The 23,966-nt window shown below is 40.3% G+C and overlaps 1 long non-coding RNA gene across 1 annotated transcript in view; it reads right to left on the minus strand.

Annotated features, from left to right (window-relative positions):
- Window positions 1-432: 432 nt before the first annotated feature.
- LOC143269585 (uncharacterized) overlaps window positions 433-23,966 on the minus strand; it is a 35,421-nt gene continuing 11,887 nt past the window's right edge. Inside the window, exons 2-5 of the long non-coding RNA XR_013046088.1 lie at window positions 21,112-21,165; window positions 6,928-7,305; window positions 3,440-3,555; window positions 433-680 (exon numbers count right to left, since the gene is read on the minus strand). This is a non-coding gene — a long non-coding RNA (uncharacterized LOC143269585). The remainder of the gene's footprint in view (window positions 681-3,439; window positions 3,556-6,927; window positions 7,306-21,111; window positions 21,166-23,966) is intronic.

Genomic DNA, 23,966 nt, shown 5'->3' on the forward strand with positions numbered 1-23,966 from the left:
ACTACAATGGAGACTGCATCGTCACCAATGGCCTCTCCTGACCTCTTACAGTGTTAAGCTTCAGCTGCTCACCATGACCCCTTCAATTCTGCAGCTTCTAGTCTGCTAACCTGGGCTACATGGTGAGTCTAGAACGGTATTTGGGGATATGCTGAGACACTTTGCTCAGCCTTGGTGTAGGGAGGAGGGGACTGGACCTGCCTCAACTGAGTCTACCAGGCTGGGTTGACTCCCTGGGGGAGACCTTGCCTTGGATGAGGTGGGAATGGGGGGTGGATTGGGGGGGGGGAAGGCTGGGGGGTGGGAGGAGGGAGGACAGGGGAATTCATGGCTGATATGTAAAATTAAAATAATTATAAAATAAAAATATTTTTAAAAAATTCTGGGGCCCATTATGCAAGGTAGCAGAGCCATGCTAAGAACAACTCCAGCTGCAGTCCACATGGTGACATTTTTATTTGTAAAATAAATATTTTATTTTTTAAAAAATATTTTATTTGTAAAATGCTGAGTGGTTATTTATTGATCTTTCAAGCAAATCACAGAGGAAATCGACAAGTGACTGCCTTAGACTTTGTTTACGTTGACAATTGTCTCCTCAACTGAATATGCATTTTTTTTCCAGTGTGTGCTCATCAAAGCATTTCAAAAAAAAAAGTGAAAGAAACTCCAATCACTAGCTGGAGAAACAAAGAACAAACGGAAAGTCAATTACTGATCCTGGATAGATGGCTCAGCCCTTGCAGGGGACCTGGGTCAATTCCCAGCACCCATATGGTGGCTCACAACCATCCGTAACTCTAGTCCTAGGGGATCTGAGGCCGTCTTCTGACTTTTACCAACACCAGGCATACATATGGTGCACAAACATACATGCAGGCAAAACATTCATACACACAAAATAAATAAATCTAAAATACATTTTAAAAGTCAATTCATGTATTTTTACTATTGCTCTGTATCAATAATCAAAGAAGTGAATAATGAGAGAGATATTGGCGCAATCTACTCATTTCTTGATTAGCAGTGAATATTATCAAAGTTGACACTACCAAGTTGATGATTACAAAAAATAAATAATATATTCTAGAAATACTAAGGGATTATCAAATAAAATACTACTTTAGGGGGCTGGAGAGATCTCTCAGTGGTTAAGAGCATCAGTTGCTCTTCCAGAAGACTGGGGTTCAATTCCCAGACCTACATGGTAGCTAAGAACTGTCTTTAACTCCAGTTGCAGGGGATCTGACACCCTCTTCTCTCCTCTACTGGTACTGCATGCATATAGTGCACAGACACAAATGCAGGGAAAATACCCATACACATAAAATAAAAAGAATAAATCTCTAAAAAAATACTGTTAATATGTATGTATATATTATATTATCATCTTTCCTCAAGAAAGATAAGTTTTTCCACGTGATACTTTAGGTTAGTTTCTGAGAAGCTAGGCCATAACACTGTAAGAAAACAGAGGTCTCTTCTAAATATTCAATGTCTGTTTCGCATTAACTAGAAGCTGATACCAACGATAAGACCTAGACACAGTTTGTTTTTAAAGAGGAGTAGCTGTGTGCTAAGTATGTGCTCTCTATATTGACATTATCCTTGGCGAGTGAATCATCTCTGTTAATAAATCACCTCTGGGATGACTGGCAATTGCTTACTGAATGTACATCCCACTTGTCTCATCTGAGCCTTAAAGTTATATTTGAGTTCCCTGCTAGGGACTGCTTTTTGAGATTTGGGAGCCAAAAGTATAATAATGTGCAGAACTAAATATCACCATACCTTCAAGATTATTACTACAATAGTTTTCAAGGGAAAATGGCCCAACACAAAAGGCAATGCCTTGGGGAACAATACTCAGAGTCAATGAAGTATTATAGAGACACACTAAAACAAAACATCCTTTTTAAGAACAGAGTGTCTTTCATGAAGGCCTTGATTTACATGATATGGTGTGAGGCTGCCCTTCAAAAAACTCTGAAAATGTTACTGATGATGTTGAGTGATGTGCTTGATTTTTAACCCATCCACAAGGCTGCTACATCTTTGATTTTCCCCATGATTTACAGTTACAACTCATAAGAGAAAGGACAGTGTACTTTATGTTCCAGCATGGTAGTATTTTGTTCCCATTGAAAAGCTTAAATGTCTTTGGAACGTAGCTCTCAGTGGAAAACTTGAAATCAAAACAGTTTGGGATTTTTTTTTTCTGATTCAGGATTCTTGCCACTCGGAGATCGATCTGTGTGGTAGGTGCCTCAAGAGGAAGGTGTCCAAGAAATGCTGTTCTAGGTGTGGTTAGTGAATGACTTGCAGACAGAAAAATGTTCTCTGTAGGTCTAGTGGAACAAAAGACATACGACTCTTTCCTTTCCACGGGGCAGTTCCTCAGTCCTTCAGAGTGAATATGTGGCAAGACAGACGTGGGCTCACTGGGGCTCGTTTGTCTATTTTCTAACACAGCTTAGTATTTCTAAAAAAACTACCCAAATGAGTCATCCTCCAGGGGGCAACAGAGTGTGACTCAGCCTCAGAATTGCCGGAATCAGGGAGGGATTGACCCTGAAGAATTCTGCAACAGTCTGAAACCCAAGAAAACAGTAGGCTGGCTTCCACTGTATTACTGTCATTAAGCCTATCTAGTGTCCTGTAGTAATAGTGAGGGAGGCTGCAATGGACAAAAAGACCAGTAACTGTTCTTCAGGAGCAACTGGATGGAATCCACGCCTCAGATCTGCGCAACCCTACTCCCTACTGAACTCCGGTACCATCTTTTTAGTGCTCAGCCCCTGCATTTGCCGTACCTGGGATGGGTGGATATTTTCTGTGAGCTGCTACCGAGTCCCTCAAACTTTAGTGCGTTGAATTGTACCATACTTTCCAGGCCTAGCGGCTATAGAAAAGTTAACTAGTGGTTATCCCCTTCCCCCATGTAATAGGAAGAGCTCTGAGAATTATTTCTGCTTCCTTGCTATAGAAATAAGAATCTGGGTGGGTGGGATTAAAATTCTCATGCTGGTTTCTTTCTTTCCTGCTGGTCTAGGAGAAAACAAGACAGCTATAAGCATAGTGTACTTTCCAGGTAAATGGTAAGAAACCTGCCTGACAGAGGTGAAGAAGAAAAGGCAAAGAAGAAGAAGAAAAAGAAGAAAAAAAGGTGGAGTGGGAGGAGGAAAAGAAGGAGGAGGAAGGGGAGGAGGGAGAGCAGGAAATAGGAGGGGGAGGGGAGGAGGAGGAGAGGGAGGAGGGGGAGGAAGAGGAGGAGAGGGAGGAGGAGAAGAAGGGGAGGAGGGGAGGGAGAGGGGTGAGTGCATGTAGGTTGTACAAAGACATATGTCGTATTCCTAGTAAAAGTATACAAAAGTCTAGTGGGGACAAAGGGTAGCGGAAGGAGTAGTATTAATTTTCAAACATCCATAATATTTCTTACCTCTGTTTCCTTCCATGAAGAGTTCTTTCTGGCTGGATTTTCCATGTAGACTTTGAAAGATGGGATAATACTTTTGTAAAAATCAAAGCATAGGGTAGAATACACTTGACAAAGAGCTGCATGCAAGAAGGAAAGTCACTATGAGCTACTAGAGTGGCTAGTAAGATCTCCCTTTAAAAAGATTTATTTCTACAATTATGTGTATGTACGTGTCTGTGTGCATGTATGTCCATGTGTGGAAGTTCCTGCAGAGTCTAGAAGAGTGTGACAGATCCCTGGGAACTGTAATTATTGGTTGCTGTGAGGCACAAAATGTGGGTGATGGGAACCGAGCTCAGGTCTTCTACAAGAGCGTTTGTACTCTTAGTTGCTACTCCGTCTTGATAGCCCACAAACGGTGGGTCTTAAAAAGAAGAGAGGTCTAGATGCGAGAGGATGAGACATAAAGGCATTGTGGAAGGATCATTCCTAAGGACTGTGTTAGCTATTATAAAGAGATGAAGAATGAGAAAAGTATGCAAAAAATACTAAGTCCTGTGGCTTGTATTCAAGGTACACTATGTGTCTTCAGGCACTTTCCCCTACCAGGAGACCTGTCAAGGCTCCAAATAGTTTTACTATTTGAGAATAGTTCAGGTGGGTATGGCCACCCACTCACATTTAAATTACAGTTCCATAGTATATTGATCTGTAATATGGTTATCACTTTCCTTACTTACTTATTTTAGCTCTTTCTTCAGTTTATATTTAATCACACACTGTCTCAGGGAGCAATAAACCCAAAACGTATATTAGAAATGTATTTTTAAGTCAACAGTAAAAAGAACCCTAAGCTTCAACTTAGTATAGCCAGGTTTTTTTTTTTTTCCAAGAACGGTAATTGTTACTTGTGGAATTTCCTTAGAATGGCCAAGGCTTTGACTCAATAGCTATAGTTCTGGAATGATTATCAGGGTGGAGGCACTAGTCTGTTGGAAAACTTGTGATAGTTTAGCTCCATATGCTGCAAGAGATTTATTGATAGATCTGCTTGGCAGATCCAAAACACACAGGGTGTGTTTGGTTTAAATTGAACACTGAATTCCCTTCGTGTTTGGTGTTTGTACTCTTTTTTCTTTTAACTATTTTTTCTAGCTTCATTTTTCCCGTTTTAATCATAGTGACAACACTTACTAAAATATGATCTTAGGATTAACATGCAAGGATCACACTCAGAACATGTTAAGGAGTTTGTAAGAGAGTTAGTTACTTGAAAATACACTTCTGGAAACAACCACAAAGCTGTGAGGAATGGGGGTAAGTTTAGAGACTAGAGGGTTACAGGACCAGGGCTCAACTAAGCAACGTGGACAGGCACAGTTCTGAGCCACAGTATTAAGAGTTGGGCTTCAAAACTCCTCTTTCATGGTATTTGAGTTGAAACTGATTTCCTTGCTGTGTTTTCTAAGATGTCACTGTACATAGACATGTGGAATATGGATATAAACCAATCAGTTCTGGGGGGTGGGGGAGGGGTGGTATTCTAAATGCTAGAGTTCATTTTAGGTGTATTCCTATTATCATTAGTGTGTGTGTGTGTGTGTGTGTGTGTGTGTGTGATATGTGTACAAGTACTGAAGGAGGCCAGAAGAGGCTGTTGATCCCTTGGGGCTGAAGTTACAGGTGTTTGTGAGTAGACATGTGAGAGTGCTAGGAACCAAAACAATTAATTTCTGGCACTCTGTAAAGAAGTAGGCTCTCTTAATCACTAAACCATTTTCTACACCTGAAAAGGTTCATTCAAATTTTTTGAATGATTTGTTTTATCTCTAAAATGTTAGTGTGTATATGCCCAAATGGAAAAAGGAGACATTTTTAAGAAGAATCTTTAACTAAATTTTTATACTGTATGTTCATTAGATTTTAAGCTTGATCACAAAAGATTTAGTTTCTCCTCTCCTGTTTACAATCCATTCAATGCTGTGGGGTGGTCTGTATGTCAAATTGCTCTGATTGGTCAATAAATAAAACACTGATTGGCCAGTGGCCAGGCAGGAAGTATAGGCGGGACTAACAGAGAGGAGAACAGAGAAAACAGGAAGGTGGAGGGAGTCACTGCCAAGGACAAGCAGCATGTGAAGATGCCAGTAAGCCACGAGCCATGTGACAAGGTATAGAGTTATGGAAATGGATTAATTTAAGCTATAAGAACAGTTGGCAAGAAGCCTGCCACGGCCATACAGTTTGTATGCAATATAAGTATCTGTGTTTACTTGGTTGGGTCTGAGCGGCTGTGGGACTGGCGAGTGACAGAGATTTGTCCTGACTGTGGGCAAGGCAGGAAAACTCTAGCTACAATTCAATATTCTTTTTTTTTTTCTTTTTTAACTCAAAACATCAGCAAAAGTAATTTAAAAGTGTGCCTTTCCTCATCTGAATATTCACCAGCTGTCACAGGAAGCTGTACAGATATGATCTGACATTTGCACTGATATTGGTCTATTTGTGAATAAGTCATATATGTCTGGAGTCTCATTTCTCTCTTTTCTTCTTGCACATATTAAAACACTTTAGTATTTCTTATTTTGGAGAATCATTGTACCAAACCAGAATGCCTTCTTTTCCAGCTAACATAAAGTAAAATATCATGCAAACAAATCTAATTAAAAAAAATTAGTCAAGCAGATATTTGTTACATCTACAGCATTTAAAATCAGGCCCAAATTTTGTAAACAGGCAGTTTCCAAAAAACCACATATATTACAAATCCAAGGATAAATGAGATCACTTGTTTCAAGCTTGTTTGAATTTTGTACTAAAACTTTAGGGCTGATGTGGCACCCATGCATACATTCCTGAACCACAGGCAAGAAGGGAATGCTACAATCTATTCCTCTTGGACTTGCCTGACACTAAAAGTTCAAGAACTGGGCACTGTAATTATATCAAACACACACGATTCACAAATGAAGTAAGACAGAGGCTGCCCGTCGATTTCTGCTGACTTTGCTGATACACTGGAGGAGCTGGAGTTTCCAATGTAGGAGTGATCTAGGGAGATATTTGGTAGTTTGGTCCACCTAAAGAGTAGAGAAAAGCCAGTTGCAGATTGCCTCTGGAGCTCAAGGATGCATCTTCCATGACTTGGGCTGCAGTTAAACACACAGAACAAGGTCAACAGTCCTAAGAACAGCTTTCAGATTCCACACCTGCCTAACTGTGGTCAAAATAGCAACTTCTTCTGTGGACCAACATTACAGAATCTCTCTATAATGATTCTGGGGTATAAGCTAGACTCTAGGCCTGCATGTCTTCAGTGCCTCTTAGAAGAATCTTATTCTTTGATTTAAGTCATTTTCTGTTTAAAAGACTTCATTTTCTGCTATCTGTAATTGAATCCACATTGACAGCAAAGTTTGGAGAGAAGCTGAAGATCTACTTAAAACAATGGGGTAACGGTAATCATTGCCAGCTGGTGGTGAAGCATTTAAGCCATTACTAGCATTTACCTGGAATGGGATGCCCATGGAAAATACAGATGGGGTGAGAGAGAGTGCCATGTCACAGTCTGAGGACGCAGTGAGCCCATTTAACAAAAATGCAGAGTCTGATCACGTGACTTTCTGAGTCACAGTGTAGGTGGGATGTCGGCAGATGCAGCCTTTCCCACTCCGTGGGATAAGATTCACCTTTCCTTAGTGATCTTTGTTGATCTAGTGCTGATGCTGATTTCCCTCCATTTTATCCCACACAGGGCTCTTCCAAACTCGTAAGCAAAAATATCTCCCCAGATGCCAGAGTATCACGTTTCCAGAGCCACAGCTGGAAAGAAGATGATTTACCCTTCAAGACGCTGCAAGGTTTTCTAAAAGCAGTGAAGAAATATGCTGTAAAGTAAAAGAAATTCCTGTGAAAATCAAATCTGTAGGTTATAGATGTTACCACATGCCTTATGCTGTGGAAGCATCTTATGAAGAATGGAATGACTTATTTGTGTGTGTGTGTGTGTGTGTGTGTGTGTGTGTGTGTGTGTGTGTGTGTGTGTGTGCATGTGTGTGGTGTGTGTGCTGGGATTAAGCCCCAAGCCTTAGATCAGCTAGACAAATACTCTAGCACTGAATCACATCACATGCCACTTAGATTTAAAGATGGCATTTATGATATTAGTACAAATCTACTCTCAGTATGTATTACTTGCTTTCCCATTGCTCTGATAAAAAAAAACCATGACCAAAAGCAACTTATAGACTAAGGAGTGACTGTGGCTTATGTTTCCAGAGAGATGAGTCCATTATGGAAGGAAAGCATAGTGGCCATCAGCAGGCACTGTGACCGCAGTAGGAAGCTGAGAGTTCACATCCTCAACCACAATCATGAAGCACAGACAGCTAACTGGAAGTGGGGTGAGGTTATAAACAGGGGGTTCTCAACCTGTTAGTTATGATCCCTTTGGGGGTCAAATGACCTTTCACAGGGGTTGCCTAAGACCATTGGAAAACACAGATATTTACATTACAATTCACAGCAATAGCAAAATTATAGCTATAAAATAGCAATGAAAATAATTTTATGGTGGGGGGGGTCACCTCAACATGAGAAACTGTATTAAAGGGTCACGGCATTAGGAAGGTTGAGAACCACTGCTCTACACTCTCAAAGCCTGCCTCCAGTGATATACTTTCTCCAGCTAGGCCAAACTCCCTAGACCTTCCTAAATAACGCCACAGACTAGGGGCCATGCTTCTTTCAAGCCACCACAATGTGAGCTGATACCTCAATAGGAAGTGAAATCTTGTCTTAACCAGTGACCAGTGTATACATATACACGGCTCTGGGCTAAGGGGTGTGCAGTTGGGCTCAGCACGGTCACTATGTAGAAGACAGTCATATAGAATTCTTGCTTTATATTCCACTGTGACATGGGATGCAAAACTGTGTGCTCAAATCATGGTTCCACGTTGAATGGCCAGTATGGCTCAAGAATTGGGAAGACGGTAGTCCCCCCCAAATCTCTGGCCATGATTGCCGGAAGAAGGAAAAAGTAGTACTGAGTGGCAAAATTATAAATGGCATATCATATAAGCAACCATGATCTAAATCAGTGCTTCTCGACCTTTCTAAGTCTTCCACTCTGTGATACAGTTCCTCCTGCTGTGGTGACTCCCACACATACAATTATTTTTGCTGTTGCTTCATAACTGTAATTTTGCTACTTTCATGAATTGTAATGTAAATGCCTGATATGTAGGATATCTGATATGTGATCCCTGGGAAAGGATCATTTGATCCCCCAAAGGGGTCGCGACCCACAGGTTGAGAACATTTGCTGTAAAGCATCCCAACAATCATGAGTGCGAAGACTCACCACAAACTACTGCCACCACTTAAGACTTAACTAACAGCAAATGCCTTCTTTTCAGGTTGCTATCCTGTCTTAGTCATGGTTTCTATTGCTGTTGACCGAAAGCAGCGTGGGGAGGAGAGGGTCTATTTCATCTTACAACGCTCAGGTCTCCCTCCATCACTGGGAGAAGTCAGGACTGGAGCTCAAGGAAGAGCCTTAGTGGTAGGAACTGAAGCAGTAGCCACGGAGGAACACTACTCACTGCCTTGTTCCCCATGGCTTGCTCAGTCTGCTTTCTTATACAACCCGGAACCACCTGCCCAGGGGTGGCACCACCCACAATGCCTTCCACATAAATCCTTAATCAGGAAAATGCCCCCCCAGGTTTGCCCACAGGCCAGTCTGGTAGAAACATTTTCTCAACTGAGTTTCCTTCTTTTCAAATGACTCTAATTTGTGTCAAGTTGACAAAAAAAAAAAAAAAAAAAAGCAACTAACCAACCAAACAACCAAACAACAACAAAAAACCCAAACTAATTAGTACACATCCTCATTACAAAGAGGAAGGGTGAATTAATCTATCTAGAATTGTAGAAGTGGGACAGAACTGTGGAGTGGAAAAGCTTATTCATGAAAAAATGCATTATGCAAATAGCATAAAATTGAAAGGTGTGAAAAGGGGATATATATATAAAAGAGCTTTCCTTTTCCACTGCTCATCAGACTCAGATGCTAGGGAACCCTAAAAAGCTGTTACCAACATCTTTGTGTATCACTCTATATATGCATATACAAAACACAAAAGCATATATAGTTATGCTAAAAATGCAGTTGGGAATTGGTATTGTAATGTCTCTTTTCTATTAATATACCCGTCGACTAATCTTGATAATCATTATGTATTAGTGAAAGCAGTTTTGCTGTGTTTATCAACTCCTACAGTGTTCCCTAGCTCTATTAAGTTCCATCCATATAACAAACCTTACTGGAATAGCCCCAACTCTTAACAATGTTTTGCAGGCAATGCCTCACTGGGTAGCCTTGTTCCTATAGCTTTGACCTCATGCTTACACATGCAAGATAAATTCCTAGAAATAGCATTTTAGCAAAAAGATACACGCATTTTAAACTTGCTAGCTACTTTCAAACTGCCCTCCAAAAGGATGGTTAGGGCTCCTATTTACATCAACTGTTCCTGCCTTATCCCAGGTATTTTGATTTCTATCAATCTGATAAAGGGGTATTTATTATGGGCATCTTTTCATGTGTGTGTGTGTGTGTGTGTGTGTGTGTGTGTGTGTGTGTGTGTGTGTGTAATCTGTCTTCCCATTCCTAAGTGTTCATATCCTCTGTATCCTGAACTATTTAGTCCTTTCAATTTGATTTAAAGGAGTAAAGGTGTTATTGTGTGGATAGAGATTTTCCTTTTTGTTTGTTTATAGTTTTTTTATTCTGGGCAGAAATTAAATTTCATTTATCTATTTTTAGTGAGTAACTTTATCTTTTAAGCTATCATTTACTTTGCTTACAGGCTTTAGAAAGCCATTGCTATCTGGAAAGTGAAAAAAAATTCTTCCATAATTTCTTTTCAGTATGTTTATGGTTTCCTCCCTGCACTAAAAAAATCTGGCATTCTTTTCAATATGAAGAGAAATTGAGATTTTTCCCCCTTCCATATTATAAAATTCCTTTAATGGCTATATTTTCTTGTTATCTTTTTCATGCTGTGAAAAAAATCCCACAAACAAAGGTGACGTTAGAGGATAAGGGATTTATTTTGACTTAAGATTTTAGAGGAATAGAGTCCAGGAGGGTGAGAAAAGTCAAATAAAGAAGGTTAACACTCAAGGAATTTGCTGAGGAGGTCTTTCTGTATGCTGTGAATGTGTTGCTCTGATTGATTGATAAATAAAATGCTGATTGGCCAGTAGCCAGGCAGGAAGTATAGGCGGGACAAAGAGAGAGGAGAATTCTGGGAACAGGAGGGCTGAGTTAGGAGACGCTGCCAGCTGCCACCATGAGAAGCATGATGTAATGTGTTGGTAAACCATGAGCCATGTGGCAAGGTATAGACTTATAGAAATGAGTTAATTTAAGATATAAGAACTAGATAGCAAGAAGCCTGAGCCATTAGGCCAAACAGTTTAAATAATATAAGTGTCTGTGTGTTTATTTGGGTCTGAGTGGCTGCGGGCCTGGGCGGGACTGGAGATAACTCCAGCAACAGGAATTGATGGTGCTGTGAGCAGGGAACTGGTCACATTTTTATCCATACAGGAAAGGGAGGGGGAGAGGGGGGAGAGAGGAGAAAGGGAGGGAGAGAGGGAGGAGAGAGAGGGAAGGAGGAGAGAGAAAGAGAGAGAGAGAGAGAGAGAGAGAGAGAGAGAGAGAGAGAGAGAGAGAGAGGATGAGGATGAGGATGAGGATGAGGATGAGGATGAGGATGAGAATGAGAATGGGAATTGAGGACCTCAAAGCCTGCCTTCCTTAGTAAGTCTTCACCTCCCTAAATGGTGCTAACAGCTAGGGACCAAGCACTCACATACATGAGCCTATGCAGGACATTTTTATCTAAACCACCACACTACAGGATGTTGTCTTCTTGTGATTATCAGAGATGACCCACTGACATTCCATCTGTATTTATTAACTCTTTAACACTACCTCCTGAGGGTTAAAATCTTAGTGGTTCTCATGTGATGACTTCAGTCAATATGGATGATGCTAATATCCATGATCACGTGAAGAGCATGTACAGGTGATCACTGGAAAGAACAAATGTGGGCATCATAAAAATTAAAAAGGGAAAGAATAAGAGGTGGTTCAGACAAAAACTCAGCACCATACTAAGTGCTATACACGGAATATTCCATGGAGTAAAGAAAGAAAGATTGTTATCTTATGTAAATAAGGCAACTGGCCTTAGAGCAGTGAAGTGATTTGAAATCACATAGCCAGTGAATGCTGAGGTCAGGCTGGGACAATTCTACAAAGTAGAGCAAAAGAAAATCTGAGACCTGGGAGCTAAGCATGCTTGGCAAAAAGGAAGATAATATGACAGGGGACGCTGCCCGTCAAGTGACCTGAGCTATATCCTCCTAGGACACATTTCTCCATAGCCAAGTCCCTCAATGCCACTTCTGGGTTGGGTATGACAGAATGAAATGCAGTAGTTCCCTCACTGAAGGCACAGAAGTTGCTCACTTGAGAACCAGTGGAAAGAAGACTGGTCAAAGGGAATGCAAGAGCTCATCATTCCCACCAGCTGGGCCACTCTTGAACCAGGACACGGGAAGAAGATCAGGGCTTCAACCAGGTCAACAAGGAGATGAGGAGGCACCTAGGGAATGCTTATGCTCTGCATCTGCCTGGCACACCCACCCACTGACCACACAGCTGTCCCTGCTGAGACTTGTGAAGACTGTAGATTAGGCTGGAACTGTCTGCTACAACCTGGAGAGAGGAAAGGATACAGGAGGACTGCTCTGAGCTGGTGTGGAGCTCCAGACCCCTGTCTTGTATCTGTTCATTTTCTACGTTTTCCCCAAAGTTATTCTGGTCTTGAAGCCTGCCTGGCATGGCTCAGGCGGCCAGTGACCACATGGAGAAAACCTTGTCTATTATTATGCCACCGAGGGTTCTCAGGAAACTGGCAAATGTTCAAAAAGAATTGTATGCGTTTCTGGGGTTTGGACTACCTAATCTTTTTAAAATAAGCTCTCAAATAGTTTGTGTGACTTTGAACTTAGAGTTTAGGAAACTGTGTGGGAAGAAATCTGACTGTAGCACATAGATTTTTTTTTTAAAGAAAATATATTTAAACTTTCTGTAAATGTATTTTATTATAGATACATGTATATTATTGTTTTAGGAACATGATTATTTGATCGAGTATTATAATCAGAAGTGACTCAAAGTTACTTAAAACAAAATGCATAAACAAGGAAAAAGTTCTAATATTTTATCAATAAAAGGCCTTATAATAAACATATGCTATAGTGTATATTCTGCCTAATAATCAAGGCTTACCGTTTACAGCTATGAATTCTTTACATTCTTTACTAATTCTTTATGAATTAGTTTTACATCCTTCTTAGGAGCACTAAAAGGTTAATTTTCTTTGTAGTCCCTTTTGTTCCAAATTGAAAAACAGAAGAGGAAAGTAGTTGTGTTGGCTAGTTAACATAGTTAACCCCTGTGTGTTTCATATTGGTAAAATAATTTATATATTTAAAGTAATGGTGGACGCAGCATGGGCTTAGGACCAGTCGCAACTGGTCTGAATTCTGCCTTTGTCCGGTATTGCTCTGTCCTTGTGGACAGTTTCTTTGACCTCTCTGAGACCTCTTCAGTCTTTTCTTCTGTAGGATGGCAACAGTGAAATCCATCTTGGAAGGTACTGAAGAGAAGAATGGCATCTAGTCGTTACTTAATAGTGGTGTTGGTTATTATTACAAGGAATGTAAATTGTCAGCCCAGAGCAAAATGTATTTTCTTTGAATGTAAAATAGATTCCTGGACTGAAGCTGGCTGAAGCTAATGTGATACGAATGAAACCACAATCCACTCGGATTGTGGGGATTTCTTCCTGTTTAGCGGGACAGAAAGACAGAAGTCTGAAGCTGATTCTGCCATGTAAAACTAGTGTAGCAGGAATGGAGCAAGGACCCCAGGGGTGAAAGGGCTTGGGGTCCCCCAGATGGTGCCTCAACCAATCTCTGCCATAGTTTGGTTATTTCTAACATACTGAGGGTGGGAGCCTCTTTAGGCTGACATGAAAGGCATGATGTTTTGTTTTGGAATGTCATTCATCAGTAGGTTCCCTCCACCCATGGCTATAAAAGTATTTGAAAATGAAACAAAATCGAGTGGTAAAAACTCTCGGTATGTATTTTCCCTTTAGAAGATGAGGTGCTCAGGCAGCCTGCTCGGAAAAGATTATTTTCTGCTCTGGTCAAAGTGGCCTACTTTCTTTTTGTGTTGAAGTGCTTTGAAATGAGAAGTTATTTGTATTTTCCCAGGGAGTGTCCACTTTAGGAAGAAAGAAAATTATATGCCTGAAGAACATAGTTGGCCAGTTTATTGTTTATGTCTACCCTAGGCTAGCAAGGAAATATGTAGAATTTGAGTTTATTTTTTTTCTGGGAAATATAAAAAAAAATGTCTCATCTGATTTTATTCTCCTTATTTAGTGGCCCTTAAAGGTGACTTCTCTGATCATGGGATCACAAATTAAACCAAACCAGACTTGCAGAGAAATGGAATAAACAAAAGAAATAAAAAATTTCCTTTAAAAACTTCAAAGAATGTTTTAGTTATTTAAGTACATTTTGACCCCTCTAAATGTGTTGATTTTTTGGCAAACTTTACAAAAGCAATTCTTCTGCAATTATTTCATATGAGAAAATCAGTACTGAACGCAGCTGAAACATCAAGGGATTCTCATTATGAGTAATATGTCATGGGGTTATTCTTATACCAAAAAGACTTTTGCAAATCACACAGAAAATAAATTAATTAGTAAAGTTTAGCAAGTGCTCAAGGAGTCTTTAAAGCTGGTGCTGGGGGATAACCTCGTTCATTTGTGCCAGGTGCCCTCTTCTGGTCATTGTGAGTAATGTTTGCTAGCTTACTCCGTTTTACCACGAAGCACAGGACGTGCAATTGCACATGTACTCTGTGCTGGCTCCACCTTCCGAAAATAGAGGACATTTAATTTAATTGGAGTTGAACTCATTTGCCCGCCTCAGTCCGGCAACTTTTGTTCACCAAGCAGTGCTTGGCTAGCCCTCCGTGGCGGGGCTGGCCTCTGGTGAACTGGAGAACTTCCCCATCTTTTTGGCTTCACTTTTGGCCCAGGGAAGCACACTTATGGTCTGTTTATACAACAGAGAGTGACAGAACTTGTGGGACAGAAAGGCTACCTCCAACATGAACAGGTCCAGAAATGAAGATCTTCCCAATATCATCCCCCATGAGAGGCTGCTGTATGCACCCCAACATTCTCACACCCAGGGAAGAGGGTACCCATTGAGATCGAGTGTTCCATGTGAAATGCTACTGGCTTATGCACTTTGCCATATGTTTTGGGAATCAGGAAGAGTGGGGGTAGAACTCAGAGCCAGAAGCCTATTATGGAGAAGCTATGATCATATTATGGGTTCTCAGGAAAGCAGCTTTGAAAGGACAAAATGGTTTTAGTTTATAAGCTATACACCCTCAGAGTGGGCTTGGCTATAAATGTCTTCTAGTTCAATCTCTAGCAGAGGATATACATGAAGTGTCAACTTGTTCTGAGAGATATGATGGGTGTGTCCTCCTACCCGACCAACCACCAAGCAAACAAACAAACAAACAGCCATCACCACCCCTAGGCTTGCTGACTGTTACAAATTGGTTGGATTTGCTGCATTCAGTGTTCTACAGCTCTAGGGCAAATCTCTGCTTCAAATCCGTCAACACGTGTTGAGTCGTGACATGGAGAGCGAATGTGTAACTGTGCAGATCCTTGGACTGCTTCCTGTGCCACAGGCGAAAGTGTCCTGGGTCTATGTCAACAGGAGTCCCTGTCTTTGGTCAACGAAACAGTAATGGACTGGCTTGCACCTTTATATGTAATACAAAATCAAAACCTTGACCTGACAATAGCACCTCCAGTGGGCTAGAGTTTTCCCGGGATTCTCTAAGTATCTATTTACCTTCTTTGTGTGTGAGATACTACACCAACTTCAGCAGCTGATTAATGTCCTATGCCACGTTGGTAATAGGCTGTCTGTAGACGTGAGTACATTTAGCATACTCAGAATATGTAAACACACAGACGATATGTTTCTAGTCAGAAATCAAAATTCAGAAACAGTTTCACAAATGTTTACGTCTTGATGTTTTAAACAATCAAATAGCTCGAGCTCACCAGGGACTTGATGTCTAGCTATTGCCCTTGTGAAGATGAAGGGAGTGAGTTCATTCAACGCAGACAGCCTAGACCACACTGTGGTTTCAATACTAAGAGTTAATATTATATATATATATATGTAATATGTTGATATATATATGATTTTGTATATATGTAAGTGTAGTCTTTCAAAGAAAAGATGGCAGAAAGAAATTGAAAAAAATAATGGCCCACACTCTGCAAACATGTTGAGAGTGAAAAGTTTACAGGCTCAATAAGTATAATCCTAGGTATAAGAAACACCATGCAAAGATTAATCACAACCTAATTTTGCAAAACTTCTAATAGGAATAAAAAATTTCAAAAGGAGCCTGAAAGGAAAACAGATACAATTCTCATCATATTTTTTGAATAAATAATTCAAATGATAAACTAATGGAAAATATTTTTGAAGAACTGAAAGGAAGAAAGCTTACAACTAGAACCCTGTGCCTAATCAGTTTTCAAAAATATGAAAGGTAAAATAAAGATTTTTTTCTGAGATATTCGAAAGCTAAGAGAATTCATCAGCAGATCGGAACTGCACTAACTATTAAATGAAGCCTCCCAGAAAGGAAAATAGTAGCAACAGAAACAGACATTAAAAAAGCAAGGCATCAGGAAAGGTCCAAGCCCAATACTGCCTTACATAAAGATGAAAATGTATTTTCTAAAGCTACATGAAATCCAATCACTGGGTTGGAGAGATGGCTCAAGGGAGGAGTACCCGCTTCTTTTCCAGAGGACTTGAGTTTGGTTTCCTGACCACAGAACTGCTCACAACCACCTGCAACTCCCGCTCCAAGAAATCTGACACTCTCTTCTGGTCTCTGAGGACACCTGCACACATCCCCCCCCCCCCCCCCGACACACACAAACACATAAACAATTAAAATAAAACACTTCAAAAGATGACTATTTAAAATAACAGCAATGGATTGTATAACTTATAACAATAAAATGCATGAAAATGATACTAAAAATCCAGAAGGGAGAAATTAGTAATCTCTGCAGCAAATGGTATTATCCCAAACAAGCCAGGTTCTTGCTAAGCCAATGGGTTGCCCTCTGAAGACTGACAGTAGGCCCCATTGCTGAGGACAACACCCACACAACTCATTGAACGTGGAGAAGTCGAGCTGGTGCCTACATGGAACATTCATCCTTATGTTCTAGTATCTTTACTGCAGGAAGGTCCTCTGTAGGCCACCAAAGAGAAACATAAACACCAACCCAGCCACAAAAGCTTTTACCTGCCATCTGTCCTGCCTGTAAGCTGTGCTAGGGAAATGGTGGCACAGAATTTGTGGGAGCAGCCAACCAATATCTGATTTGACTTAAGGCCTACTCTATTAGATGGGACCCATACCTGACACTGTTTGTGTGACCAAGAACCAGAGACTAGATAGCCCAGAGACCCAGGGTAAAACCAACTACTACTGGTCAAAAATAAACAAAACAAAACCACAAAAAACAAGTATCAATAAAATAACTCTTAGTTATATTTTGCTATATTCATAGATCAGTGCCTTATTCAGTCATCGTCAGAGAAGCTTCCTCCTGCTGCAGACGGGAACAGATGCAGTGATCCACAGCTACTAGACATTATGCAGTGTGTGTGTATGTGTGTGTGTGTGTGTGTGTGTGTTTTCTTGGAACACACCACTTTAAATGGATGTTCTCTCTGCTCAGTGTTCAGAGAATCCCACAAAAGAGGAGGCAAAAAGAGTGTAAGAGCCAGAAGGGATGAAGAAAGGACACCAGGAGAACAAGGCCCTCTGAATCAACTTAACAAAGCTCATATGAACTCACAGAGACTGAAGTAGCAATCTTAGGGCAGACATGGTGTTGCTAGAGTTTTCCGCCTTGCCCACAGTCAGGACAAATCTTTGTCACCCGCCAGTCCCACAGCCGCTCAGACCCAACCAAGTAAACACAGAGACTTATATTGCTTACAAACTGTATGGCCGTGGCAGGCTTCTTGCTAACTGTGCTTATAGCTTAAATTAGTCCATTTCCATAAATCTATACCTTGCCACGTGGCTGGTGGCTTACCGGCATCTTCACATGCTGCTGGTCATGGCGGCATCTGGCAGTCAGTCCTTCTGCCTTCCTGTCCTTTTATTTCTCCTCTCTGTTAGTCCCACCTATCCTTCCTGCCTAGCCACAGCCGATCAGGTTTTATTTATTGACCAATCAGAACAACTTGACATACAGACCATCCCCCAGCACAGCCAAGTGCAGACCATCTCAGACACCTGCACTCAGGCCCATGGTCCTAATCATCCTCTATGCAGACCTGCTGGGTAACGCCACAAAGAACCCAAGAAGGGCTCCCACAGGACATACAGAACATCCCACAGCAACATGGGTCTGTATCAGGTCCTCTGCATACATATCTATATATCTATATCTATATCTATATCTATATCTATATCTATATCTATATCTATATCTATATCTATATCTATATTATAGCTCTCAGCTTAGTATTCTAATAGGATTCCCGAGTCTGTGAATGAGTGTATCTCTGATTCTTTTGACTTCCTTTGGGACTCTTTTCTTTCTGTTTGGCTGCCTGGTCCAGTCTTTATATGATGTTTTTTGTTTTATCTTAGTATATTTTATTTTATCATGCTTGGTTGTTATCTCTTAGAAGCCTGTTCTCTTCTGATGAGAGACAGAAAGGGAGTGGATCCAGAGGGGAAGTGGGCAAGAACCAAAAAGAGTAAAAAGGAGGGAAACTGTAAACAGGATATATTGTATGAGAAAAGAATCTATTTTCAATAAAAAAGAAATGATGTAACATCACTTATTCCATATATCTTCACCAAACCACCAAAATAGCTCAAATAAATAAGAGGATACTTTAAATTGAATCATAAAAATATTCAGTTCTTTAAAAGGGGAATGAATATTTATGAAACAGCTGGCATACGTCACCCTCAATAGTGTCAGGAAAGATACTCACAAAATCCAAAATCCATTCATATTAAAAGCTACAACCAACATGCAGCTCATGGTCAAATACTATTCCCCTGAAGATGAAGAGTAAGAGGTAAATGTCTGCTTTCTTCACATTTATTCACTGCTAGACTTGAGAGTCGAGTCATTTAATAAGATAGGAAAAACAAAGACATCTAGAATTTGAATGAATTTTGAATTAATTTTTGTATATGATGTTCTAAGACAGGATTAAAATCTACTGCTTTGTATTTAGATGTCCATCTGCTGCTGCACCATTGGATGAACAGATTGCCCGTTCTCCATTGAGTTGCCTTGAATTTCCATCTTGTGGAAAATCAACTAACTACATAGATGCAGATCTATTTCTACCTCTACTTAATGTGCCTATCTTTAAATCAATATCGTTTCTTTTCCTTCTCTTTCTCAAAACTGTCACTGTGTTGTCTTTAACTTCCCACTCTTGTTTTAGAATTACTTGCCAACGTCTACAAAAGAGCCTTTGGGCACGTTTGATTGGATGATATAGAATCTATAGATAAAACAAGGACGGGTAGCTTTTGTTAGGGAGTGGAAAGAAAGGAGAGACAGAGACTGATTCATTATGTAGCACAGGCTGGGCTAAATCTTGTTATGTAACTGAGGTTAGCCTCCAATTAGTGATCATTCTGCCTCAGCCTTGCAAGTGCTGGGCTTAAAGGTGAAAGTTGTCTTTTTCCTAATGTATTAACGTCTTCTGATTTTGAGCAGACTCTTTCTCTCCTCTTGCCTTTTCCCTCTTTACTTGCCCTCACCAACGTTTTGTGGCTTTCATCATAGAGATGAAAACAAAACCAGCAAAACTCACATAAAAATCAGATACGGTGTAATCCATCAGAATTTAAAACATCCAGTTTTTTTGGGGGTTTCTTTTTTGTTTGTTTGTTTGTTTGTTTTGTTTTTCAAGACAGGGTTTCTTTGTGTAGCCTTGGTTATCTTAGAACTATCTCTGTAGATCAGGCTGGCTTTGATCCCCCTGCCTTTGCTTCCCAAGTGCTGGGATTAAAGGCATGCGCCACCACTGCCTGGCTAAAATGTCCAGTTTTAAAGGCCCTTTTGGAGAGAATGAAGACAAACAAAAAATGGCTTTAAAAAGCCCCTGAAAGTTATCTACACCATAGCAGCTGTACTGAAACTTTGAAAAGACACTCAGGATTCAACAGCATGTAAACCACTGAAGTGGGAAAAAGATGTCAGCCATCTGCTCGCCGAGGATCTATTAAGAGTAACAGATGTGCAACCGAACTGACGTTTAAAATTAGTCATCATTAGTCAAATCACAGTGGAAAACTGCAATGTATCTACTAGAATAACCAGAGTTCCAGACTCACTCATATCAGTCCCTGGCAAAGGCAGAGACGATTCCTAACTCTCATGTACTGCTGTCGACAATATAAAATAATACAACTGCTTTGAAAAGCAATTTGGGGATTTCTTACAAAGACAAGCAGACACCTGCCAGATGGTCCAGCCATCCTTCCTAGACATTCACAGAAGATGAAAGCTACATCCACTTGAAGAGTAACATGCAAATACTCAGAGCAACTTTATTAGTGGTAGCCAGAAGCTGCAAACAACCCAAGTGCCCATCAATGTGGGAGTATAGTAACACATCTCAAAGCACCCACCGCTCAGCAGGAAAGTAGCAATCTGTGAACACAACAACGTGGATGAAACAAAACTATTTTTTCCAAGTAAAAGAAGCCACAAAAAGAATAAATACTGTGTGGTTCTCATTGTGTGAAATTCTAGAAAATTAAACTATAGTGTGAGGGGTCATCGAGGCTGACCCGGGCTGGTGGGTCAGGTTGAAGGGGAAGGATAGCAAAGCTTAAAGAAGCTTGTGGGCATGTTTACAGTCTTCATTATGGTGGTGGTTTTCATTACATACATAAACATGTTCAATAGCATCTTACTAAAATACCCACACTGCCCACTTTCAAAGATGGAAGGAAAGAAAAATCCCTCTTGCTACATATATTCTGAAGACATCCGCATTGCCTTTCAGCAACATTGAGAACAGTTAGTTTTCATATTATTTACTTATTTTTGAGGCACTCTCACTCTATAGACCAGACTAGCTTGCACTAGTGTAAACCAGACTGGCCTCAAACTTGTAGCAATCCTCCTGCCTCTGCCTCCCAAGTGCTGGGACTGTAGGCAGGCATCTCTACACTGGGCTGGTTTGGGGGAGAGGAGGTAGTGTTTTTGGTGACAGGGTCTTATGCATCTTAGTATGACTTCAAAGTCACTTTGTGGTCAAAGATGACCCTGACCTCCTGATCTTTCTGCTGTCATTTCCATGGGCTGAGATTATGGTGTAAGGAGTCACTATTACCAACTGAGAACAATTAATTTCTACAATGTCCTGCCTACTGGACAGGCCAAATAATCCCAAAGTTCTAGACTTACCTTTTGGGTAGCTATGTGTAGGTTATTTTCACCTCTTCCAGACTTCCAGGGCATCTGTGCAAGGTATTATTTGAAAACGAGTTTGTTTGCAAACAGACTTCAAGAGCCACTGATTTATGAAACATTGGACACATTTTAGCTGATGTATCTAATATAGAAATGTCTAAAATATGACGTATTGGGGGAACCCAGATACAATGTGTCTAATGACCAGAATGTCATCACTATTATAAAATAACTGGCCTCTGAACAGATGGGGAGAAGATTTGATTTTTAGTTGGATGATACAAAAGGTGGGATGTAGTGAAGAACTCCATTGGTTCTTAACTAATAAGGCTTCCTTCAGCTGCTGTGCCAATTCTCTGAAATTTCTGAAGCCTAGATATGTTCTGCCTGCACATCTCACACATCTACTAATCCCTCAAATTAAAAAAATAAAATTCTGAGTTATTCTCTTCCTTCATACGACTAGAATTATACTCAAGTGGTACTTTACGACCAAATGTATTTTATAAGAGGCTAGAAGTTATGCTTATTTTTTATTATAAGTATTCTTTGATAACTTCCCGTGTGTGTGTGTGTGTGTGTGTGTGTGTGTGTGTGTGTGTGTGTGTGTGTATTGCATTTGTGTTTTTTTCATCCCTACCCGGTCTTATCTCCCTCAAACCCACATTATTACCTTCTTCCCGACAGGTTCCTTTCCCATGTTGATGTCTTGTTTTGTTTTGTAACCGAGTTAAGTCAGGTCTCTCTGAGGACAATGGTTATGGGTTTTCTAGTGGAGCCTGGTGGGTTTGTCCAATGGGTACACATCTCAAGATAATGACTCCTCCCTCCTCCTTATTCAAAATCCTTTGGTAGCTAATTTAGCACTGTGGGCTAGGACCCCATGAGCTCCTACCCAGTCCATGACTGGCTGTTTTTATGTTCAGTCCTACACAGGCCCAGAACTTGCAGTCAGAGCTACTGTAAATCCATGATTGCAAGGTTTTTAGTGAGCAGAGAAGATAACATTTCACAGCCCTTATCCCCACCTTTCAGATCTTCAAATCCTTCCCACCCCTTCCTGAGGAAAAAATAAGCAATATTCCTGAGAGCTCAAGGAAGTAGTATAACTATGTTCTTTAGGACTGAACACTCAAGTATCCCCCTTTTCCAGCACCTTCAACAGCCAACAGCCTCTGCATCGACCACCACCCCCACTCATATAAAAGAGACCCTTTCTAATTAAGGCCCACAGTAGCATTTGTCTATGGGTGTAAATATAGGAGTTTAGAAGGCAATTTATTACAATGCCAATTTAGCTAAACAACAGCGCTAAGTTCCCTGTTAAGATTTATGGCCTCCCTAGCCTTGAATTTTTGACCATGTTTATAATGCCAGGCTTGAAATTCCTCCCTTGGACACCTCCAGTCCATTTAGAAGCAGTTGGTTGCTCCATAACGGTATTGCAGCAGTAGGTACTCTTGCCTGCTGGGCTGGTATTACCCTTCATAGGGTTCACAGCTGGGTAACACTATTGATCTCTTTTCTTTCTTAGTAGTCTTCATAGTACTTTATATACAATTTTAAAAAGTTTAACATTAAAAAAATATAGTAAAGCTTGTTTCATACAAACTATTCTTAAGGAAGCAAGAAGCAAATTGGTCCTTCAGCCATTCTATAAAACTGGATAGATCATGATTGACATTTGACAATACCACACAGAGGAATCTGAGCCAGCATTAAAATGAAATACAGAGTATATACACTTGAGGATTTGGGAAATGTCTCTTCAATTGTCTAAGTTCTGCATACCCAAATTAAGTCGATACTAAATTCTATCTTAAGATTTAATGATTTGCTAGCCCCATGGTTATCAGCCATCTTATGTTTAAAGAATTGTCACTCTGTTCTGAGGTTCTTATCTAAGGATTACGTATAACAGTCCACTGGATATTCTTTTTTCTTTTTAATGTCATAATGTATGGCATAGTGATATCTATCAAATATTGATTCCTCCATCTCCAAACCTAGACTTTCTCCTCTGTACCTGAGATCAAGTAAGTTTTGACTTTCATTCCTCCTAGTCAGCCGGTTTTCAGAAAAAGGGACTTCAGTCATCTTCAATCCTTAAGGAACTGAAGTCTCTGAGAGATAAAATGAGCCCCTCCCCCCACCAAAAAAAAAAAAAGAAAGAAAAGAAAAGAAACAGAGCCGAAACCTGGAAACTTAAGGAAATATGAAAAGGAAAAAATGTCCACTCCTCACCCCACCTCCACCCCTGCCTGCCTCACAGTCTGGCTGCCTGAGACCAAAACTCTTGCGAAGGACTATAGTTGCTTTTCTGGGAGAATCTCACAATCTGATGAAGGAAGTGATGGTCAAAATGGGTGCCCTGACTTGGTAATGACCTTTTTGCCCGTGGTTTTGCACTCTCAGTCAGTCTGCAGGTCTACACAATGCATCTCATAAGCCATCCTCTAGTCTTGTTCACTAAAGAAACTTCCCTAGGTAAAGATAACCACACATGGGCAATTTTTACTTAATCTTTTAAATTCTTTGAACAATGGAACATTGAAGCCATCTAAATCATGCACATATAGCTATTGTTAAAACACTTAAATGGCACTTTCTTGAGAAACCTAACACACCCTTAAGTGTACAGCTGTCCTTTTCCTATCCTTCCCCCATGGCCCTGCTTAAAATGATAAACCTTTCCTAGGTAGCTCCAAATCTGCTTTGAAAATTAACTTATTTAGTAAACAGCAGTCCTTGCCCTCAAAAAGTATAAAAACAGTTATAGGTAAATGATAGAAGAAGCTTAAATAAATACTCATTTCGAATGGCAAACGTACTTTTTTTTTTTTTTTCAC

Source organism: Peromyscus maniculatus, chromosome 19, assembly GCF_049852395.1.
Source record: "Peromyscus maniculatus bairdii isolate BWxNUB_F1_BW_parent chromosome 19, HU_Pman_BW_mat_3.1, whole genome shotgun sequence".
Classification (NCBI taxonomy): domain Eukaryota; kingdom Metazoa; phylum Chordata; class Mammalia; order Rodentia; family Cricetidae; genus Peromyscus; species Peromyscus maniculatus.